The sequence below is a fragment of the Schistocerca piceifrons genome, chromosome 3 (assembly GCF_021461385.2).
Source record: "Schistocerca piceifrons isolate TAMUIC-IGC-003096 chromosome 3, iqSchPice1.1, whole genome shotgun sequence".
NCBI classification, from domain to species: Eukaryota; Metazoa; Arthropoda; class Insecta; order Orthoptera; family Acrididae; genus Schistocerca; species Schistocerca piceifrons.
Window position 1 is genome coordinate 604,457,287 of NC_060140.1, and position 23,196 is coordinate 604,480,482.

The 23,196-nt window shown below is 42.1% G+C and overlaps 1 long non-coding RNA gene across 1 annotated transcript in view; it reads right to left on the reverse strand.

Annotated features, from left to right (window-relative positions):
- LOC124789740 overlaps positions 1 to 23,196 on the reverse strand; it is a 926,922-nt gene that overhangs the window by 430,649 nt on the left and 473,077 nt on the right. The window contains exon 2 of the long non-coding RNA XR_007016159.1: positions 21,838 to 21,901. This is a non-coding gene — a long non-coding RNA (uncharacterized LOC124789740). The remainder of the gene's footprint in view (positions 1 to 21,837; positions 21,902 to 23,196) is intronic.

A 23,196-nucleotide genomic window follows, 5' to 3' on the forward strand; every position in this document is an offset into this window, starting at 1 on the left:
GTTTCCTCAAAGAAACCAGTTGCTTAAATGTTATGTAATAGTGCCAATGAGTCCAGTATAATTAGTGCGATTTGACTACTGCAGGTACTTAGCACGTAATGTAGAAAGTAAACATTGTGATCAGTGTGGAATAGGGTACGTTTATACTGCTGTTACAGGTCACACCAGTAATGTGATCGAAGTTTTTAAATTAGATGTGTTCTGATCGGTAGTATGTCATTGTCATAGTGACAATTATAATGAGGTGCTGTGTATGGTTGTTCGGAATCCGGTGTTAGTGAAAAAGGCCACTAGCACCAAAGTTTCTAACACTTGGGCTGTCCCATCTCTCCCAGCTTGTATATTCTCTGCACACATTTAATTTTCATATAAACTTAGATTCCTAACAAGCAAATTCTTTACTGTGTATAGTGGACCCATTCAGAGTGAGGCGGATTGTCCATGAAAATGCTGTACTGATTGAGACGATCAAGGGAAAACAATCTCGTGGGCTTCATCACATTTCTTACATCAAATTATGGAAAATTAAGGCTAGATCGAAAGTAGGCAAATTATGGTAGATAGTCAGTGTTTTTATTTGTGGTGTGTAACGTTGTGCAGGGTCAAAATCGAACATAAGAATTTTCAGGCGGAATGTCAGGAAGTATGACGGAATAGACTGGTCGAATGAGTCATGAACAGGAGTCGACAGAGTGGTGTATGTACGTATTTTTTGTCATATGAATAAGGATCAAGCAGAAACGACGTGATGATTAATGAGTGGATAAAGATGGTAGATAGAGAAGCGACGTGATAAATAGTAGTGGATAAAGGTGTTATTTAAGGAGAGAAGCGACGTGAAGCAGTGTGATCAATAGAGAGAGATTCGACGTGATGAAACAGTGGTAAATAAAGGTGAGTAGAATTAATAATGTGGAGATGTCTTAGATGTATGTTACAGAGAGGCCTGTGTATGCTGCAATAGAGATTGATGCCAATGGCGAAGGAAGACCAGGAAATGATGGAGTAATGGACGGACGGAGAGCCGAAATACGAATGAAGAGATGAGGACAACTGCACAATGTGAAAGGACATAAAGGGAGTATGAGATCCAGATGGTGAACGTTGTGGAATACTGACGTAAGATGTAATATAAGTGTAGATCTAATTCTTAGCATAACATTTGCGATTTGGCAAAAATAATATTTTTTGTTGTTGTTGAAGCCTGGTACCAGTATAACTAATCAAAACGGTACCAATAATGTGTACTGTTATTTTGCAGGTTGAATAATTTGTGTATTTTATGTTCTTAGATGAAATGTCGCAATTCTAAGTTGATATTTAGCATAAAGTGAATGCAGAGGTAAGCCGATGGAGAGAGGTGCCAGAGTGAAACGACGAATTCGGAGACTGGAAAGCTATCTCCGAAACAGCTTCATGTGTTATGTGGTTGAGTATAAGGGAGCAAAGGTATGGTATGTTGTGAGTGTGGTGGTGTTATGAGTATAAGGGAGCAAAGGTATGGTATGTTGTCGTGAGTGTGGTGGTGTTAAGGTTAGCTGACTTCTAGACCTATTCTGTTAGTGTATTAATGGATTGAATGAGAAGGAAAATGTGATGTCTGGTGAGTGAGAGTCGTAGAGTAGTGTGATCAATGCGCACACTCCTGTAAAGTGGATGTTACCGATCCATAACTAAAACATTTTTGTGTATTGTTTGATTTGAATGAACCTCGATGGCAGGTTAGGATCTGACATGTGGATGGTTCATACATGTCCTAGAAATGTTGTTATATATAATAAAAAAAGGTAAAATATATAAAGAGATACTAATTTCAGTCTGTCACAAGCACAAAGGTGCATTGTATGTTGTAGATTTAGAGTCACCAGTTTCTAAAATGTTTATTGTGATAGGATGTTAGAGTAGTCTACTATTTTATATTGTAATTATGAGTTGTATAGATTGTTTATTATTCCTTCTTTTTTTTACACTTTCATGTTTTGTATGAGGGACGACAGGTACAATCAATAGCACAAGTGTGGGCTGTATATAGAAAAGGGATAAATGTTGATGTATGTGTAGAAAACTAGGGTGTATAGTTTTATGTTTTTTAGAACAAAGATTCTTTTATTACCAATGTATCTAATAGATCATACATGTAATCAATGAGTATTTAAATATATCCTTTTGTCTGTAATGTTGCGAGATGCACGGAACGGTCTGACTGATTGGGTGTCGTAACGCCCATACCGCTAGCAGGCCGAGCTGACGTAGCCATGGCGACGGGCGACAGAGCCGCGGCACTCCCCACTCCACTGCCGGACGGGGTACACTCCACGCGCCCGCTACAGCAGGTCAACGGCCTGGGGCGACACGCACGTACCACTGGCCATTCATAAGTTCCGCCACCCTTACGACTGGGGAAAGTATCCCGCGGAGGCAACAGCGGGTGGTTTCTTCTGCTCAACGGCGCGCGCAGCGGCGCCACGGCAGAATGAACGACGCGCGGCAGAGCCCGGCGGGCATTTGTTACCAGCAGCTATTAACTAGTACTGGACTGTGGAGCTGTGAAACAAGATGACTGCGACTCTCCATAAGGTGGAAAGTGAAGGACTGGTGTTTCCACGTTGTGATTAGTGGAAAAGATTTTGTCTTTAGCAGACAGGACGATTGTTTTGTTTTGTCTTGACCACTGAATGGTGGGATCCATAAACTTTTGGCAGTGACTTGTTAAGTGTGCTTTGTGAATGGGATGTGGGACGCTTGGTATTCTTGGAGAGGACAGTTGTCGTTTGGTGACTAATTATTGTATGAACGCAAGAAACTAGAGTGGGACATTGACATTTGCGTCTGTAGTAGGAGACATTTCTTTAATTGGTGCGGGAATAAGTGCTGTTTGTTGGAACTTACGACTTTTAATTACACCATGAACTGAAAGGACAGAACCGTGGGTAATAGTAGTTGTAGGGCCATTTCTGGACGACCAGATTCGTGTGGATGGTACGCTGAGTGTGACTATGACATTTGTGTTTAATGTGAGATACAGTTTACTGTTCAGTGCGTGTTCAAAATGCCGATTTGAGTGACTTAAAGACTTTCGTCCGGGTAACCATGGGAGAGCTTTGACACCGAGACAGTGTTTGTAGGGAACCTGTCAGCAACTTTTTAGACCCCAAGAAAATCACAGAATGAAAAGATTCCGTGTGACTCGCAAGATAGGGAATAATGTACTTGTACTTGTAATTGTGTAAATTTTTTTATGTGTTTCATTCCTGAAGGGGCAGCAAGTGTAATTGTATTTCATTAACATTTGTGTTTAGAATAGTTAGTGTGTTTTTTGTTTGTTCTGGGTTATCAAGTTCACGTAGCATGTTTATTAGAATATTTGGTACAATGATGCTATAATTATTAGCCAGTGGCGTAATACTAACGTAGCGGCCCTTGTAGCATTGATCAGTAAGGTTGTCACAGGGGACAAGAGTTTGCATTGCACAACAAAATATCGGAATTAACTGATGTATTTTGATGTCGTGGACAGTAGTAATCTTGTTGGTGTGTTGACTGAAGCCACTTATTTTCATTATCACAGTGGTGATATTTCACATTAAAGTGTAACGAAGGCTAGTCGAAATGCAAGTTCTTGTCGTCCAAATGTGCAACAACAACGAAATGAGCAGTAGAGTAAGACACGAGAGCTACTGGTGGAATCAAGCACTTATTGCTAAATATTTATTGCGTGTATTGATATGGAGCCTGACTTCTAGTGCAACTAGTGTACGCAATTTTTTTTCTTTCGTAGATTTTGTTTTGTATTTAGACATTGCCGTGTAAAGACTATTACAACGCAATTTATGAATGTCAGATTACTTGTTCTGTGTTTGGACGGTGAGCTATTTAGAATTTCACGAGTACAATTAGTATGTTTTTTTATTTGTCATAGAATTAATAAAGTTTGGATTACTCATAAAAATAACGAAGATCCCAGTAGCTAAGCAAATTTTTATCTCAACATTATTTTTTATTTGTGTGATGTAATGTTTTATTTGTCATGTGGATTGTTGCAAACTTGTATGTGTACGTTACTCCGGATTGTGGAGAGTACAATAATGAAACAATTGTGTCAATACTTCGGTAAAGTAACAGCATTTGGTCGTCTATTTGAGGTCACCAGGGGCTAAGGTCTCCTCCTGGTTACCTTGATGACTTGCTACGTTTGTTCGAATACAGTTTTCTTAAAAAAATGTTCGGAACTACCCTCGCATTGCAAGGATAGTACCGTGCCATTTTTTTCTGCATGGGTAGCTGGTGGTGAAAGGGTACAGTACCACCCAACATTGAAAATAGGTACAACATACTTCATTATCTTTGTCAGAACAACACATTTTTTTTTGTAAAATAACTCAATTTCAATTAATACAGCGAAGCCGGATACCAGTGTGGGAAAGAATGACAATTTATTTATTTAATTGATCACATGTGCACTCCCACAAAGTAAATCCCTACATCCAGTTTGGTGAGATCTGTGAAATGAATGAATGTATGGTCGTCTGCTAACCGCAGATAGTGAATGTGAATATATGATCATCTTTGAGTCGATCCTTTGGCCACCTTTGGTGGGACCAAAGAGATGAAATTTACCAGAGCTTTGAGCGTCTGAAATGTGGCTGACCAAAACGATAGCAAGGTTCTTCCCCCACCTCGACACAGGTGCGAGAGGACCTAGAGAACGGCCATGTTTCGGCACTCTGCCGCTGGATCTTGTGCTGTTAAGACCTGTTTTAGTTGTGCTCCGTAATGATGAAAGAGTGGAGACATGGTATGCATGTGGAATATTTAAGAGTAGTTTGAGATATTAATTTCTCTATTTCAGGAACTTTTGTGGGGAGAATTAAATGTCAGGCAGGTAACATTAAAGGGATTGTAGTAATCTTCAGAAGTGACCAACGGTCACAATGAAACCACGTGTAGCATTAAGTTGAAATACTTCCGTGTGCTTAAGTTAAGCTGAATTACTAGCGTGTGTACAATAAGTTGAAATATTTAAGAAATAGCGTGTGTACCATAAGTTGAAATATTTAAGAAATGGCGTGTGCAGGACTTGAAATTAGAGACGAGTACTTCCACGTGGTGAGTACTGTGTGAGTCTCAAACTGTGTATGAGACAAAAGATAAAGAGAAGTACTCGTCCATGGTATCAGTTGAGGACTCGCGTGTGTGCTTAATATTAAATTGTGTGATATGATTCCGTGTGACGCTAGATTTAAACTCTGAGAGAGAATCAAGGTGAGTCGGCCGTCTATCCAGCAACGCCACTTGGCTTGCATTGCACAGGAAGACGTGCATATATCTCCAGAGTTCACAGTAGGAAAGTAGAATTACAAAGTGGGGCAGTGTCGTGTGAAACTGGGATAAATATTAATTGAAGTGGGAAAGCTGAAAGTGATAGTGTTGTGACTATTTAGTGTTTTATATTTCTTATTGCAGTGTGATGTATGTCATGTAATTTGGGTATGTGTGGTTTGCATGGGAGAGTAGCAAGGTAGTTTCAAAAGATTAGTGGGTTATGCTTGTTCCTTCTGTATCGCTCGATCTGGAGGAAAGTTTAGTGATGATGATTGTGAGAATCGAAGTGTGAGGTATAATAAAAGATCCACCATCCTATCCAGAAAGTGCACTGTAGCGTTAAAAGTAATTACGAGACCATAATATAGAGATTCACCATTGTAAAGCCATGCCCACAGGGCGGAATTTCTTATGTGTTATTGTTGTAGGTTGTAGAATTTGTGTGTTTAGGTTAGAGAATTTATCGGAATAAATAAGATAGTGAAAAGAAAAAGATTGGTGGACTTTTACTTCGAATTGTATGTTGTCATAATGTCCCGAATTTATAATGTGTGCGGTGGTCACGTGTTGACAAAAGCCGTTAAATAAAAGACAAAAAAGAAAATGTGGTATTGCCAGTGCGTAGTGTACAGTCAGAGTTCTGTAAATTATTGATAGTCAGATGCGTGTTTCCGTTGCGTAATAATCATATAGGAGGATAACTTGTAACTTAAATTGTGAGTACGAGAGTTCATGTTACTCGATAAATTAAGAATGAATCCACTCGCTTGGCAGACCACTAATCTTGCAGGCCTGACTGCTTGATGCCACAGTATGAGCAAGGCATGTGGGTGCCTCTCATGTAAAACACAATATCTTTACCATACACTTATTTTTTGTTAAATCCCAACCATAGAAACAGTCTAAAGTGAAAATGTTGTAGTCTTTTATAAAGCTCAGGACAAAGATTTTACTAATAAGTACAGGACACATGTCAGACACCCTACACCAGACTCCACCATTTCCTATAGAATTCCACTGCAGTAGCAGAAGTTTGTTCAGCAAACGATTACCCTATGAAAGCATACCGTTCTGTCCATCCATGAGACGTGGAATTTACGGGGGTTATCGGAAAGTAAGGAACGATAGTTCCCGAAATAGAAACTATAGTGAAAATCCGATTACGTTTTGCACATGTGTGTTGGGCAGTGTCTCTAGTATGCCCGTCGATAGCGTTACGTCGTTCTTTTTAGTTCCGAGCACACAAGGAGCACATAAAGATACCTAGAACAATAGTGTCTCCCCCCAAGTACGAGGGCCTGGTGAGAAATTTCGCCTGAAGCTATGCAGCGAACATTACATAACTGTCGTGTGTTTTCTTCTTCAACACAATTCTCAGCCGCATTCTGCAGGGACAATGAAGATGCTCCTGCATCGTTTTCAATTGGAAATGTTTAATTACCCACAATACAGCACATAATTGTGTCCCTCCGACTTTCATCTCTGCTCACATGAACCGCTGTCCGCCCACGGTAGCTGAGTGGTCAGCGCGAGAGACTGTCAATCCTAAGGGCCCAGGTTCGATTCCCGGCTGGGTCGGAGATTTTCTCCGCTCAGGGACTGGGTGTTGTGTTGGCATAATCATCCTCATTTCACCTCCATCGACGCGCAAGTCACCGAAGTGGCGTCAACTAGAAAGACTTGCCCCTGGCGAACGGTCTGCCCGACGGGAGGCCCTAGTCACACGACATTATTATTATGAACCGCTGCCTATGAAAACAACATTGTGGCACAGACAATGAGCTGTAGGCCAGCGTAGGGAATTGGGGGAAAGCACTGGCGGCTGCCTTCTATAACGAGGGTATTGGAAAGTTGGTACAACGCTACGACAAACGGCGATTATGGAGATAAGTAGCTGGAAGTTGTAGCTAACTGTTGCAAATAAAACAGTTTGGATTTTCACTGTGGTTCCCATTTCGCGACCTATCGTTCCTTACTTTCCGAATAGCCCTCGTATTAGTGGCACCCAGGTCACGCCAAGTTCCCCAACATCTGTGAGGCCTTCAGGATAGTTTTATGCTATCGTCTAGAGAGCGAAATATCAGCTTACAAAATATGTGGCTTGCTACGTGACTCGACGGAAGAGTTCCTGCTATAAAGAGCCCACTATGTCGACAAATGTGCAGCTATCATTCGATGTATCCCAAGGGAGTCTTACAGAGCCGTTAATATCGAGGATATATGTAAATGATGAAGTGGATATCGACACTTTAGTGAGACCTTTTTTAGGCTATCCTTCTGCATCTAGCAAACTCGCAAGGCCACGGAAAGGGTAAGGAAGTGCAATAAGTCTCGCGGTTGCTTGTCGCTAGGTACAGGGAGTGGAGTGGTAGATGATTCTCAACGAAATGTTTCCGGGTATTTAACAGCTTTATTGTGTTCTTTCAAAAACCAACGTTTCAGGCACCGTTGTAACTGGTCGTCATCAAATGTACGCCAATGCCGCGTTCAGATCTTAGACAGGGTGAATAACATAAATCTTGCACATCTTTTATTTCGTTGACGGTTCAGAATGTCGGGACTAGGTTTTCGGCGAATGGTACTAGGCAGAGATGCAGTTAATTTTGTTGCATGCGTAATACTCTTAGCTCTGTCGAGGTACAAAGGGCACTATGGTTTCTTAAAGGAACAATGGAACTTTTTCAACGCTATTCGAGAGCTCTTGAACACATGAGTACACCGATACAAAACTTTTTAAAGTTGTGTAAGTAGGCTGTTTAGGTTTTCATTTTGGTAACGCTACGTAGCGCTCTGTATGAGAATCACTGACTGTGCTGTGTGAGCCGGTCGCGGTGGCCGAGCGGTTCTAGGCGCTACAATCTGGAACTGCGCGACCGCTACGGTCGCAGGTTCGAATCCTGCCTCGAGCATGGATGTGTGTGATGTCCTTAGGTTAGTTAGGTTTAAGTAGTTCTAAGTTCTAGGGGACTGATGACCTCAACAGTTAAGTCCCATAGTGCTCAGAGATATTTGAACCGTTTTGTGCTGTGTGCAGTCTGTGACTGGTTGGCATTATTGGAATATTCGCTATTGTAGTGTTGGGCAGTTGGATGGGAACAGCACTTAGCTTTGCGCAGCTGGAGGTGAGCCGCCAGCAGTGGTGGATGTAGAGAGAGACAGAGATACAAGAGTTTTGAGAAGTTACTATAAGCGAACGATCTGCACGTGTGTCCGCCAGGATAAGGATATTTGTAAAGATAGATGTTATGAATTGATAGATATATTTATGATGACTTTTGAACACTATTAAGGTAAATACATTGTTTGTTTTCTATCAAAATCTTTCATTTGCTAAGTATGCCTATCAGTAGTTAGTGCCTTCAGTACTTAGAATCTTTTATTTAGCTGGCAGTATTGGCGCTCGCTGTATTGCAGTAGTTGGAGTAACGAAGATTTTTGTGAGGTAAGTGATTCATGAAACGTATAGGTTATTGTTAGTCAGGACCATTCTTTAGTAGGGATTATTGAAAGTCAGACTGCGTTGCGCTAAAAATATTGTTTCAGTTTAGTGATGATCAAAATAAGTAAAGAGAAAACCGTTTGAGTACGTTGAGTTTTGCTCCGCTGTTTGAAAATCAAATAACGTTGAAGTTTACCAGCACAGTCATTCATAATTTTTAAAAGGGGACGTTTCAGTTGGAGATGAAATTTTTCACAAAAACAACGAAGACATTATCTAAAATAAAAAGAGAAGAATGGTGGAATAGGTTATTATGATGCGAACTCAGTCAAGTGGAAGACTAACGGTAAGCTCCGTCGTTGCATCGGGCCTTTTCACTGTTTGCTCGTTTCCACAAAAGCTGTTCGCTTTAACACGAGTAAGCTACTAGATAGTGTACGCTTTCATTTACAACAACACTGTATCTAAGTCGTGTAACGTAGGGGTTAGAGCAAACACAAAAAAAACTTGTTTTACTACCGCGATTGATACAGACAATCGAATTACGTGTTCATCTTCCTACGTACTATCCTACGCCGAAACTATCGTTTCCATATCTTGAATCATTCATGTAATAAAAGAGTTTCAAGTCTTTGGTGGCTGTACCTGTACAGAGTAACTTCCCATGAACCCCAAGAACCGAACGGTATCTTTAAAATTAAGCACTGTCCTTCATCCTCAAATCAGGAAAGTTTAAATCAGAACTTGAAAAGTTTGAAAGAAACGCTGAGAATTTAAAATTCTACTTCCCCCACTTTCATTCAACCATCGAAGAGTTGTTGTAGCAAGGTTCGAGGAGGAACAAAGGACAGAGAAGTCAAAAGCAACACGAGCACACAGCCTGGCGGCAGCGAGCCCGCTGGTGGAACGTCAGAACTCAGTTGTCCTCACCGTTGCCGCAGGTACACTCGGTCGTCCTCGAACTGAGCAAATCGTGGACATGATAGGATCTATCACGGTTCATCAGTTTCCCGCCACATCTGAGTGATACTAATATTAACCTATTAATTTCCATGATCCCCACTTGGGGACAGGAGAGTTTTTGCCCTTCAGTTGGCAGCAGTGTCTTTGTGGTAATGCTGAATGGCTCCGAATCATTGAAAACAGTTCAGTTAACGTGAGTGACAAAGCAGAATCAAAATATCGCTTTCAGACTATTGTTTACAGGTGAATAAACTATAAACCGGATGGTTGTTCTCTTACAACAGGTAATGAATTAAAAAAAATCCTCGTGGAGCTATAGACTACAGATTTGTATCTGTGCTGCATGGAAAACTATAAATGTTGTGTTGTCAAACCATCACGGAATAAGAGGTAAAATAGTCCTGATTAGAGAAAAAAAGTGAAAATACTCCAGCCTCTCAGTATAATACTCTACAATAACAGTAGGCAAACTTGACTGGTACATGAATAAATACACAATAAAAATACGTAGAAAAAAACTGGGGTCTTCAAATATTCACAAGCATAGTTGATACTGCAGTAGTGAATCCTCGTGTACTATACTGTCATGCTAATGGCAGTACACCTATTTTAGAGTTTATGAGGCAAATAACTATAAGATACCTGCAAATAGAGTCTGTTTCTAATCCTAAAATTCTTGGAAGACAATCGCTGCAGAAAAAGGTCCAGAAATGTGTTTCTGAACCCATAAAAAAGAATCCTTTGGAATATTACCGCAAAGATCACACGAAGGAAAATAAAGATGTGCAATATGCAATGCAAATGTAACAAAACAATGTAGCAAATTTAAGTTTGGCCAGCATATGAAATGCACAGACCAGTGGCATCAATAAATTTTTTACTTGCACAAATGTAAAACCTGCATTCAAACGAAATGTATCAACAACTACATCTACATGGATACTCTACAAACCACATTTAAGTACCTGGCAGAGGGTTCATCGAACCACCTTCACAATACTCTATTATTCCAATCTCGTATAGCGAGCGGAAAAACGAATAACTACATCTTTCCGCGCGAGCTGTGATTTCCCTAATTTTATTATGGTGATCGTTTACTCAATGTACGAGGGTGGTTTGAAAAGTTCTCGGAATCACCACGAAAGGTCAGCGCTAGCGCAATGAGTTGTTAACTTGATATTCATTGCACTGTTACCTGTAAACACGTGCACGTCAGTGCACTTGGAAGAGAGCTGCAGTGGTGACGTGGCTCTGTTGTTGTTCCCCCGCAGTGACTTGCGACGATAGAAAAAATCGATATTCGAGCAGTGATTAAGTACTTCTCAAAGAAAGGTATTAAAGCAAAGGACATTCATGCAGATTTCCAGAATACACTGGGGGACTCTGTCCCTTCATATTCAACTGTTGCCAAGTGCTCAAATGAATTTAAATTTGGTCGGGAGAGCTTAGACGATGATCCGCGCAATGGTCGGCCAAGATGTGTTACTACTCCAGAAATCATTGCAAAAGTGCACAAAATGGTCATGATGGATCGCTGATTGAAAGCGCATGAAATTGCTCACCCTTGTCACATGCCATCTGAAAGGGTATATCACATTTTAAGTGAAGAATTAAAAATGAAAAAATTATCTGCAAGATGGCTGCACCGACTCTTGACGCGCGCCCATACATATGTGCCATTGCCATGGCAAAATTACGCGAGCTAAGGTATGAATTGTTGCCACACCTGCCTTATTCACCTGATATGGCTCCGTCAGACTTCCATCTCTTCCCAAAATGAAATTTTTTCTTGGTGGACGAAGATTCACTTCAAATGAAGAATTGATATCCAAAGTTGACAACTATTTAGCAGGCTTGAAGGAAACTCATTTTCGAGATGGGATCAAGGCAATGACACATCGTTGGACCAAGTGCATTAATCAACAAGGAGACTACATTGAAAAATAAAAAAAAGTTTCAGTGATGTAAGTACTTTTTTTTTTATTCCGTTCCGAGAACTTTTCAAACAACCCTCGTAGGTCGGCGTGGCGTCAACAAAACATTTTCCTATTCGGAGGAGAAAGTTGGTGGTTGAAATTTCGTCAGAAGATCCCACCACAACGAAAAACGCCTTTGCTTTAATGATGTCCACACCAAATCCTGTATCATTTCAGTGACACTCTGTCCCCTATTTCACGATAATACAAAACGTGATGCTCTTCTTCGAACTTTTTCGATGTACTCCGTCAATCGTATCTGGTAAGGATATCACACCGCGCAGCAGTATTTTGAAAGAGGACGGACAAGCGTAGTGTAGGCAGTCTCCTTAGTAGATCTGTTACATTTTCTAAGCGTCCTGCCAATAAAACGCAGTCTTTGGTTAAATTTTCCCACAAAAATTTCTGTGTCTTCCTTCCAACTTAAGTTGTTTGTAATTTTAATCCCTAGGTATTTAGTTGAATCTACGGCCTTTAGATCTGAGTGATTTATCGTATAACCGAAGTTTAACAGAATCCTTTTAGCACTTATGTGGATGACCTCACGCTTTTCGTTATTTAGGGTCAGTTGCCACTTTTCGCACCATTCAGATATTTCTTCTAAATCGTTTAGCAGTTTGTTTTGATCTTCTGATGACTTTATTAGTCGATAAGCGACAGTGTCATCTGCAAACAACTGAAGACGGCTGCTCAGATTGTCTCCCAAATCGTTTATATAGATAAGGAACAGCGAAGGGCCTGTAACACTACCTCGAGGAACGCCAGAAATCACTTCTGTTTCACTCGATGACTTTCCGTCAATTACTACGAACTGTGACCTCTCTGACAGGAAATCACAAATCCAGTCACATAACTGAGACGATATTCCATAAGCACGCAATTTCATTACGAGCCGCTTGTGTAGTACAGTATCAAAAGCCTTCCGGAAATCCATAAATATTGAACCGATCTGAAATCCCTTGTCAATAGCACTCAACACTTCATGTGTTGTGTTTCACCCCATGTTGACTGTGTGTCAATAGACCGTTTTCTTCGAGGTAATTAATAATGTTCGAACACAATATATGTTCTAAAATCCTGCTGCATATAGACGTTAACGATATGGGACTGTAATTTAGTGGATTACACCTACTACCTTTCTTGAATATTGGTGTGACTTGTGCAACTTTCTAGTCTTTGGGTACGGATCTTTCTTCGAGCGAACGGTTGTATATGATTGTTAAGTATGGAGCTAATGCATCACAATACTCCGAAAGGAACCTAATTGGTATACAGTCTGCTTTTATTAAGTGATTTAAGTTGCTTCACTACTCCGAGGATATTTACTTCTACGGTACTCATATTGGCAGCTGTTCTCGATTCTAATTCTGGAATACTTACTTCGTCTTCTTTTGCGAAGGCATTTAGGAAGGCTGAAGTAGTGCTGGAAGGAACTGACACCATGATCCCTACAGGGCTGTCCATAAATCCGTAAGAGAGCGAGGAATGGAGATCTCTTCTGAACAGCATGTTGCATTACATCCCAGATAAGCTCAATAATGTTCTTGTCTGGGGAGTTTGGTGACCAAAGGAAGTGTTCAAACTCAGACGAGTGTTGCTGGAGCCACTCTGTAGCAATTAGAGACATGTGGGGTGTCGCATTGTCCTGCTGGAATTGCCCAAGTCTGTCAGAAGGCACAATGGTTATGAGTGGGTGCTGGTGATCACACAGGATGCTTACGTAAATGTCACCGGTCAGAGTAGTATCTTGACGTATCAGGGGTCCCACATCACTCCGACTGCACACGTCCCACACGATTTCAGAGCATCCACCAGCTTGAACAGTCCTTTGCTGACGTGCAGCATCCTTGGATGCATAGGATTGTCTCCATACCGTACACGTCAATCTGCTCAATACAATTTGAAACGAGACTCGACCGACCAGGCAACATGTTTCCAGTCATCAACAGTCGAATGTCGGTGTTGACACAAAGGAAGCGGCTACTCGGGTAGCAGAGTACTTGTGGCGTGCACATGGTTTTTTTTTTTTTAGGCTAGGCAGTAGTGCGAAGTGTCCTGATGAACACTCACCAGTCGACGTGCAGACAGGGAAATCAGGACGCGCTCACTGTAAAGACACTTCAGCTATCAAGATATTAGCAGTAAATTTTCAGAGTGTTCGGAATAAAGTTCCTGAATTTACTGCCCTCCAGGAAGCGCATGGCGCGCAAATTATTCTCGGGACTGAGACCTGGCTGAACCCTGATATAGGAAGTTCTGAAATATTTAGTGAGGGTTGGACCGTGTATCGGAAAGACAGATTAGACACCGTAGGAGGTGGTGTCTTCATTTCAGTTGACAAAAATATTGTGTCCACTAAGGTCGAAGTAGAGTGTGATTGTGAAGTTATCTGGACACGCTTAACAGGGCTAGGGGAAATAAAGTTAATTGTTGGGTGTTATTATCGGTCACCAGGTTCCACCATGACAATTCTAGAATCATTCAAAGGGAGTCTACACTCTGTATCGCAGAAGTACCCGGATAATGCTATATTAGTCGGAGGCGACTTCAACCTACCTAGTATAGACTGGGATGTCTATGGATTCATTACAGGAGGTGCAGACAAGCCGTCGAGTGAATTACTTTTGAACACATTAGCCGAAAACTGTCTTGACCAGCTAAATCGACAGCCAACGCCTAAAGGAAATATTTTAGATCTGGTAGCCACGAACAGACCAGACCTCTTCGACGGTGTCAGTGTTGAGACAGTGACTAGTGATCATTATGTTGTCATTACGACTATGGTTACGAAAGTGTAAAAAGTCGTTCAAGAAGGCTAGGAGAGTATTCTTACTTAAAGAGCAGATAAGCAGTTGTTAGCAGCCACTTAGTAAATGAATCGACTTCATTTACTTGCGGTACGGTGGACGTGGAAGAATTATGGGCAAATTTTAAAGACATTATAAATCACGCATTAGAGAAGTATGTGCCGAAAAAGTGGTTTAACAGCGCAATTCGGAGAATACTCAGGAAGTAAAGACAGTTGCACTCGCGGTACAAGAAAGACCGGGAGAATGAGGACAGACAGAAGTTAGTAGAGATTCGTGCTGCTGCGAGTTGCGCGAAGCATACAACCACTACCACCGTCATACCTTAGCAAAAGATCTTGCTGAAAACCCCAGGAAATTCTGGTCTTACGTAAAATCGGTAAGCGGGTCAAAGGCTTCCATCCAGTCACTCACTGATCGGTCTGGCCTGGCAACGGAAGACAGCAAAACGAAAGTTGAAATTTTAAATTTAGCATTTGAGAAATCTTTCACACAGGAGGATCGTACAAACATACCGCCGTTTGAGTCTCGTACAGATTCCCGTATGGAGGACATAGTGGTAGACATCCCTGGGGTTGTGAAGCAGCTGAATGGGTCGAAAATAAATAAATCGCCAGGTCTTGATGGGATTCCAATTCGGTGTTACAGAGAGTATTCTACTGCATTGGCTCCTTACTTAGCTTGCGTTTATCGTGAATCTCTTGCCCAACGTAAAGCCCCGAGCGACTGGAAAAAAGCACAGGTGACGCCTGTATATAAGAAGGGTAGAAGGACGGATCCTCAAAATTACAGACCAATATCCTTAACATCGGTTTGTTGCAGGATTCTCGAACATATTCTCAGTTCGAATATTGAATTTCCTTGAGACAGAGAAGTTGCTGTCCATGCAGCAGCACGGCTTTAGAAAGCATCGCTCCTGCGAAACGCAACTCGCCCTTTTTTCACATGATATCTTGCGAACCATGGATGAAGGGTATCAGACGGATGCCATATTCCTTGACTTCCGGAAAGCGTTTGACTCGGTGCCCCACTGCAGACTCGTAACTAAGATACGAGCATATGGGATTGGTTCCCAAATATGTGAGTGGCTCGAAGATTTCTTAAGTAATAGAATCCAGTACGTTGTCCTCGATGGTGAGTGTTCATCGGAGGTGAGGGTATCATCTGGAGTGCCCCAGGGAAGTGTGGTAGGTCCGCTGTTGTTTTCTATCTACATAACTGATCTTTTGGATAGGGTGGATAGCAATGTGCGGCTGTTTGCTGATGATGCTGTGATGTACGGGAAGGTATCGTCGTTGAGTGACTATAGGAAGATATAAGAGGACTTGGACAGGATTTGTGATTGGTGTAAAGAAAGGAAGCTAACTCTAAATATAGATAAATTTAAATTAATGCAGATGAATAGGAAGAAGAATCCCGTAATGTTTGAATACTCCATTAGTAGTGTAGCGCTTAATACAGTCACGTCGATTAAATATTTGGGCGTAACATTGCAGAGCGATATGAAGTGGGACAACCATGTAATGGCAGTTGTGGGGAAGGCGGATAGTCATTGGCAGAATTTTGGGAAGATGTTGTTCATCTGTAAAGGAGACCGCTTGTAAAACACTAATACGACCTATTCTTGAGTACTGCTCGAGCGTTTGGGATCCCTATCAGATCGGATTGATGGAGGACATAGAAGCAATTCAGAGGTGGGCTGCTAGATTTGTTACTGGTAGGTTTGATTATCACGCGAGTGTTACGGAAATGTTTCAGGAACTCGGGTGGGAGTCTCTGGAGGAAATGAGGCGTTCTTTTCGTGAATCGCTACTGAGGAAATTTAGAGAAACAGCATTTGAGGCTGACTGCAGTATAATTTTGCTGCCGCCAACTTATATTTCGCGGAAAGACCACAAAGATAAGATAAGAGAGAGGCATATAGGCAGTCATTTTTCCCTCGTTCTGTTTTGGAGTGGAGCAGAGAGAGAAGATGCTAGTTTTGGTACGAGGTACCCTCCGCCACACACAGTATGGTGGATTGCGGAGTATGTATGTAGAGGTAGACGTAGACGGGCCCAGGCGAGGCGTAAAGCTTTGTGTCGCGCAGTCATCAAGCGTACATCAGCTCCGAAAGTCCATATCGATGATGTTTCGTTGAATGGTTCGCTCGCTGACACTTTTCGATGGCCTAGCATTGAAATTTTCAGAAATTTTCGGAAGGGTTGCACTTCTGTCAAGTCAACAATTCTCTTAAGTCGTCTTTGGTCCCGTTCTTGCAGGATCTTTTACCGGCTGCAGCGCTGTCGGAGATTTGATGTTTTACTGGATTCCTGATATTCACGGTACTTACGGAAAGGGCCTTAGACACTTGTTGTCTTATATAGGCGTCGCCGTTCGCAGCGCCGTATTCTGCCTGTCTGCATATCTCTGTATTGTAATATGCATGCCTTTACCTGCTTCTTTGGAGCTTCAGAGTATACTGTACCTACAGGCTCGAAACCGTTCACAAGTGACACCAAGTGAACTTTTGAAACACCAAACATCGTCACAATCAGGTGATTATGTTTCACAAAGCTCAGCTAAGGAAAAACAAAATTTGAAAACAATAAAACCTAAAGATGCCGAATCTGAATTGGATGTGCGCCCTTAACCTAGAACCAAATGAAACGAAAGTAAATACTGCAAGGACAGACGAGTCTCTCTAAGTGAGATTTTATTTATGTGAAAATTGTGGTGGCAACTATATCGAACGTATAAGTATTAAATGCAAAAAAAAACCATTTTATTTGGGAAAGAAACTGAAGTGTTTAGTATGAAAGATGGGATGCATCTGAAAAGCAAGTATTATATTACATCACGGAAAACGTCTTTGGATTTATAAAATAAGTATTTATTTACTTCCTGCATATAATAACCACACCAACAACTTCGTTACAATTACTGAAGCTTTCAGTCCCCGCTCCCTACCATTGCCATCCAATCGAAATAGAGTTCATTTACGTTCCTGACGAAGAGACTCCACTGCAGAAAAACAAACGTGGGGCAGTCCAGTTGTAAATACAGCACCCTGATGTAGGTCACTTGCGAAAGTGATCGAATCGTTCGTTTTATAAACAACATACCGATACTGTCACATTCCTACAAATGTTTCACTGAATTTAGCAACGGCCGCAGAGACCCTAAGCTCACACGGTAAAGCTTTGGGACCGAGACTCATTATACTGTACTCTGAAAATACCTTTAGTGAACAAGTATTGGAATCAGTCTCAAATAAAAAAACATGTAAGAAGGCCTGTCTGGAGCAATATAACGAGGAACGACCATATAAAATTAATTCCTTCTAGGTAGGCAGGTGGCAGTTTCGCTGGAAGAAATCTAAAGAAATGGAAGACTCAGCTTACAAAATCCTTGTCGAACGTTTGGTGAATGGGGCACTTCGGTCTGGGCACTTACCAGATCGGATTAATAGAGCAGGTAGAGAATATTCAAAGGTAGCTGCACTTTTCGCCTCGAGTTCGTTTACTGAGCGTTGGACGTAACTACAATCCTACACAGCTGACGTTAGTTTGTTATAGAATTATGGCATAGGTATTACGCTCGCCTATTAACTGCCATTCTCAAGCCGGATAGCAATCTGTTACGGCGTATAAAGTCAAGCGCCAGCACCCCAGTCGGCAATGAATGGGAAGAGGAGGCTGTGAGAAGAAGTCAGCCAATAGCACGCTGACCGACCTCCCTTTCAGGAGGACAACGCGACTGCAGCGGCTCCTAGGTGAAGAGGACATAAGCGCCGCCCCCAACTGTTGGCACCTCACCTGGATAGCAGCGTCAACGTTAGGTATTTCTATAGCAGTTCAGGAAAGACTTTTGTCGGTTGGACATCAGCGGTTATTGCAAAGACATTATTTCGTGTGTCAGCCATTGCTTGGGACACGTCTGTGTAATTGCCAAAGTTAAGTGTCTGTAATTGTCTTTTTGTAATAAAACTCACTAATACAAGTTGTTTGATTGTTCGTCTAGCGAACCGAGTAAGGAGGATACCTAGACACAAGATTTTTGCCTCAAAGGTTTGCCTGAACCATAGTGTCGGATAACGGCCCTCATTTCACGTCAAATGAATTTGAAACATTCTGTGAACGCAACAGCATACAGCATCTCACTAATGCACTCTTCCACCCACAGTCGAACGGCGAAACGTAACGTTTTCTCAGTACCTTCAAGCAGAAGATGGCCAAACTTCGCACCGCATACACCAGGGATCAAGCATTGCGACTGTTTCTCGCCTCCTATCGTTCCAATCCAAGAGATGGACCATCAACGGCGGAATTGCTTCACGGCCGCCGCCATCGGACACTACTCCACCATCTCCACCCTCCTCAACATCCGGTGCCTATAGAAGGCCGCAAGTATCGCTTTGCGCCCAATGATATTATGTTTTTCAGGGTTGTTTGCAGCAGCAGACGGTGGGCGCAGGGCTAAATCCTTCGTCGACTTGGCGCATGCATGATCTCATTTCAGGCCCAGACGGATTGCAGCGCCGACATCACAATCAAATTCGCCTCTGTCACGTGCACGATGATGCTTCTGTATCTCTTCCCCAAGATTCATGGACCCCGAGGACAGCGCGGTCACAGCGTCCGTAGAGGGTGTCATCACGACACCGAGGACCGACCCCCATGGAGACGGAGGCCTCTTGTCCTATCGATGGAGCTGGACCCGCCTACGCCGCAGCAACCGACGCCTTCTACATCAGGGTATGGGCCACAGGAAGTGGATGTGTACCTTCTGGGCGTTTTCCAGGCGACGTCTCCACCACTAGTGAAGGCCGGATGGCGGGGTACGACCGGAAGTCTGGCGTCCCCTGCAGCCACAGCTTCCGCTCGATCAGAGCGTCCACGCTCTCCCCCCCCCCCCCCCCCCCATTTTCGTGACGTGATCCATATACAACGACGGTCTGTCGCTTTGGGTGGGGGAAGGGGGGGGGGGATGTTACGGCGTAAGACCAAGTGCCAGTACGCCCGTCTGGAACGAAAGGTAAGGACCAAAACAGGAGACAGCAAGCGGCCCCTAGGTGAAGAGGATATAAGGCCACCCTCGATTGTAGGTACCCCACCTGGATAGCAGCGTCAAGCAGTTCAGGAAAGACTTTTGTTGGTTATAGAACAGCGGTCACTACAAAGACTAATTATTTCCTATGTCGCCCTTCGCTTGCGACACGTCTGTGTAATTGCCAGATTTAAGTATATGTAATTGTCTTTTTGTAATAAAACTCATTAATACGAGTTGTTTAATGGTATGTCTGTCCGCAGCTCGTGGTCTTGAGGTAGCGTTCTTGCTTCCCGCGCAAGGGGTCCCGGGCTCGATTCCTGGCGGGGTCAGGGATTTTCCCTGCCTCTAGATGACTGGGTGTTGTTCGGTCGTTTCCATCATTATCATTCATCCCCATTACGGTCGTAGGAAGGCAATAGCAAACCATTTGCGTTAGGACCTTGCCTAGTCGGGTCTCCCGCTTCGTCCCTTACGCTCCTCGGAGTATGGGCCTCATCATCATCATAATTGTTTGTCTAGCGAACCGAGTAAGCAGGATTCCTAGACAGAACAAGGTTTTCAACGAGGATGGACGAAAGATTTTCATAGAGGATGGACAAATGACAATTAACGTAGATTCCGTCAACAAGAACTGTATGAAACCCTGTTCTTCCATGAGGCCCAACAGACAGTTGATACTGGCGCCCAGACTGATGCTGTCTCCTTTACTTGCGGAATGCATTCGATACGGTTCCGCAGTGTCATTAAATCAACAATATGTAGACTTAAAAGCTGTCATACCAGGTCTGTGATAGGATAGAAGAGTTCATAGGAAACAGAACACAGTATATCATTCTTAATGTAGTAGAGAGCGACGCATCGATATATGATATTACAGGACTGCCACTGCTTACAAAATACATGTAAATGATGTAGTGGATAGTCGAAAGTTCCATGAAGCTACTCGCAAACAATGCTCTTGTGTATAAACAAGTCGCAATGCTAGAAAATTGTATCGAAGCGCAGGAAGACCTGCAGAGGATTGATGCGTGGTGTAGGGATTGGCAGTTGACACTCTAATCAGACAAATGTAACACATTGGGCATACATAGGCGGAAAGAACCGTTATACTCTCATTACACGACTGCCGAACAACCATATTCACTAAATATTTGGAATTGTATAAACGGAGCGATGGAACGATAAAAAAAAATTAACTCTAGGAAAGCCGATGTCAGATTTTAATTCAGCCACAGAAGAAGTAGTTTACAAAACCCTCGTTCGAGTAATACTTGAGTATCGTTCCCCAGTCTGAAAAGCCTACCGGGTGGGATTTACAGAAGAAACATAGAAGATACCAATAATAGCACCGCGTTTCCTCACGAGTTTGTCTGGTGAGTGTGGTAGCGTCAGGTAAATCCTCATTCGACTCTAATGGTAGCCACCAATAGAAAGGCAGTGAGAATCACGTTTTGGCTCACTGTTAAAATCCTAGAAGAATTAACCAACATTTTGCTTCTCCACGCAAAAAAATCATGAAGACAAAATTAGAGAGGTTCGAGGTGAGACGGAATCTTATCAATAATCTTCTTCTCGTGTGCCCTTTGCAACATGAACAGAAAACAGGGTAAGTGAAAATGGTACACAAGTACCCTTCGCTGTACATCGTAAGGTAGTATTTTTCCTAATAATTACATAGAAATATCTTTCTTTGAAGCCACAACTCCAGCATTTTCTAGCTACGTTTCTCGACAGTCTTCTTTTTTCCTCACTGATGCTGTTGGGAACCACATTTTCCCATATTTATCTAGAAGTCCTATGCTCCCGCACTTTCCTCTCTCTGTCTTTTTCTCTCTCTCTGTCTCCCGCCCACACTCTCATAGGACACGTCATCCAATCATTCACTCACACACAAGAAAGTAAAAAAAGAAATTGAAAATCGCAAAACACTTCCCAAATTCGAGACAAACAGAACCAACCACAAACAGAAAGTTCCAAAAAGCTGCATAAATCTATAGAAAAAGAGAGATGCTGTTCACATTCGACTCTCTCTCTCTCTCTCTCTCTCTCTCTCTCACACACACACACACACACACACACACACACACACACACTTACACATACACAGAAATATTATCAGCAAAACAGACAGTACGATAATGTACAGGTTCTCGAATACCGATATCACGATCCTCGAAACATTGTGAGGAAGACTCACTGTTGCTACATTCAACAAAAGTAAGACTGAATATTTTAACCGAGACTAGCTCTTGGCTTTCAGACGACTATATGACTGATAAACATTTTAAGGTTTACTTACCCAATTTTTCCCATAACACCGTAGAGGAAGTTGCGTTTCACTGGTGTAGTACCAAGAATCGTTTCTGAAAAAGATTAGAGAGCTGAGTTAAACATCATTAATGTTGGCGTAAAATGTGAACTGATAATCATTAAAAATTAATTAATCAGCTAACTTGCTTATTGACTTAAACTCTCTTTTCATTTTTAGCCTAGATGCATACGTTTTAAAACTTTTTACCTGTCTAATACAAAAATCTGAGAAAAAAATTGACTATAGATGAATATGTTTTCTTCGTGGCTGCTGTAAGGAGAGAACGGGTTAGGAACAAGACGAGTTGGCGGTCGGAGGTTTCCGTTTCTCCGGTTCTCAGCGAATGCGAGGCAAAGTCGGAGAAAACTGCTGCAACTCGCGATGAAGACTCCGTCTCTCTTTGCAACTAAAGTACTCACAGTCGCCGTAAGATTTTCTGGAAACACCTACAGAATGAGAAGGTTAAACAACAGTGACAGTATGATATCTTCTGACTAACAAACTAGTCGCTTAGGGAACGACTTTAACTCACAAGCTGACGGCATAAATTGCGCGTTGTTCGGACCGTGATAGTAGCAGATTTGCCCAGTATTGTTAATTCACGAAGAAATCGCTATGCACTGTAATGCTAAACACACTAACAGTTTTAGTAACGGTCCTGATATCCAACATCGAATAAAAGTTCGTAAGCGATATTTACCTTCTTTTTCACAAATTAAATTTTTATTCTTGATAACTGCGGTTACAAGTTGACCTCTGCACTTCAAATTACTTCCATATGAAAATTATCTGACCTCAAAACGGCACAATGTCCACTCGGCATTTTTTTCTCCAACAATTACAAGAAAACATAGATGCTACTTTTTTTACACTGCAAAGAGCGTTGTCGTCACAGCAAAGAGAGTGGACGTCTCAGTTACGGTAGCGCATCATCGCTGGTACTCGCAGTCGGAATATTACAATTATATTACATTGGGTAGGGACTTTACATGCCATAGTTACAAGTGTTTGTTAAATTTGTGTCTTTTATATACTATCAAAATACACTTATAAGAGAAGTCGCATAGTAGTTCATACGTTACGGTACTCGATGCGGTTTTATGAAGCATAAATAGTGTTGCGGTCAGGCGAGACTACTTCGTCTAGCCATAGCTGTGGGTTCTTTGAGTGTTCTTTGTTTAGGTGGCTCATCAAACTAGAACACACAAAATACTACGCTAGAGATGGGCAAACTGAAACACGTAACTGTTTCGAAACAAATGAAACAGTACAATGTAATGTTTCGAAACAGTGAAACAGTTTGCGTTTTGTAATCTAATAAACCTACACATTTTATCATCTTGAATG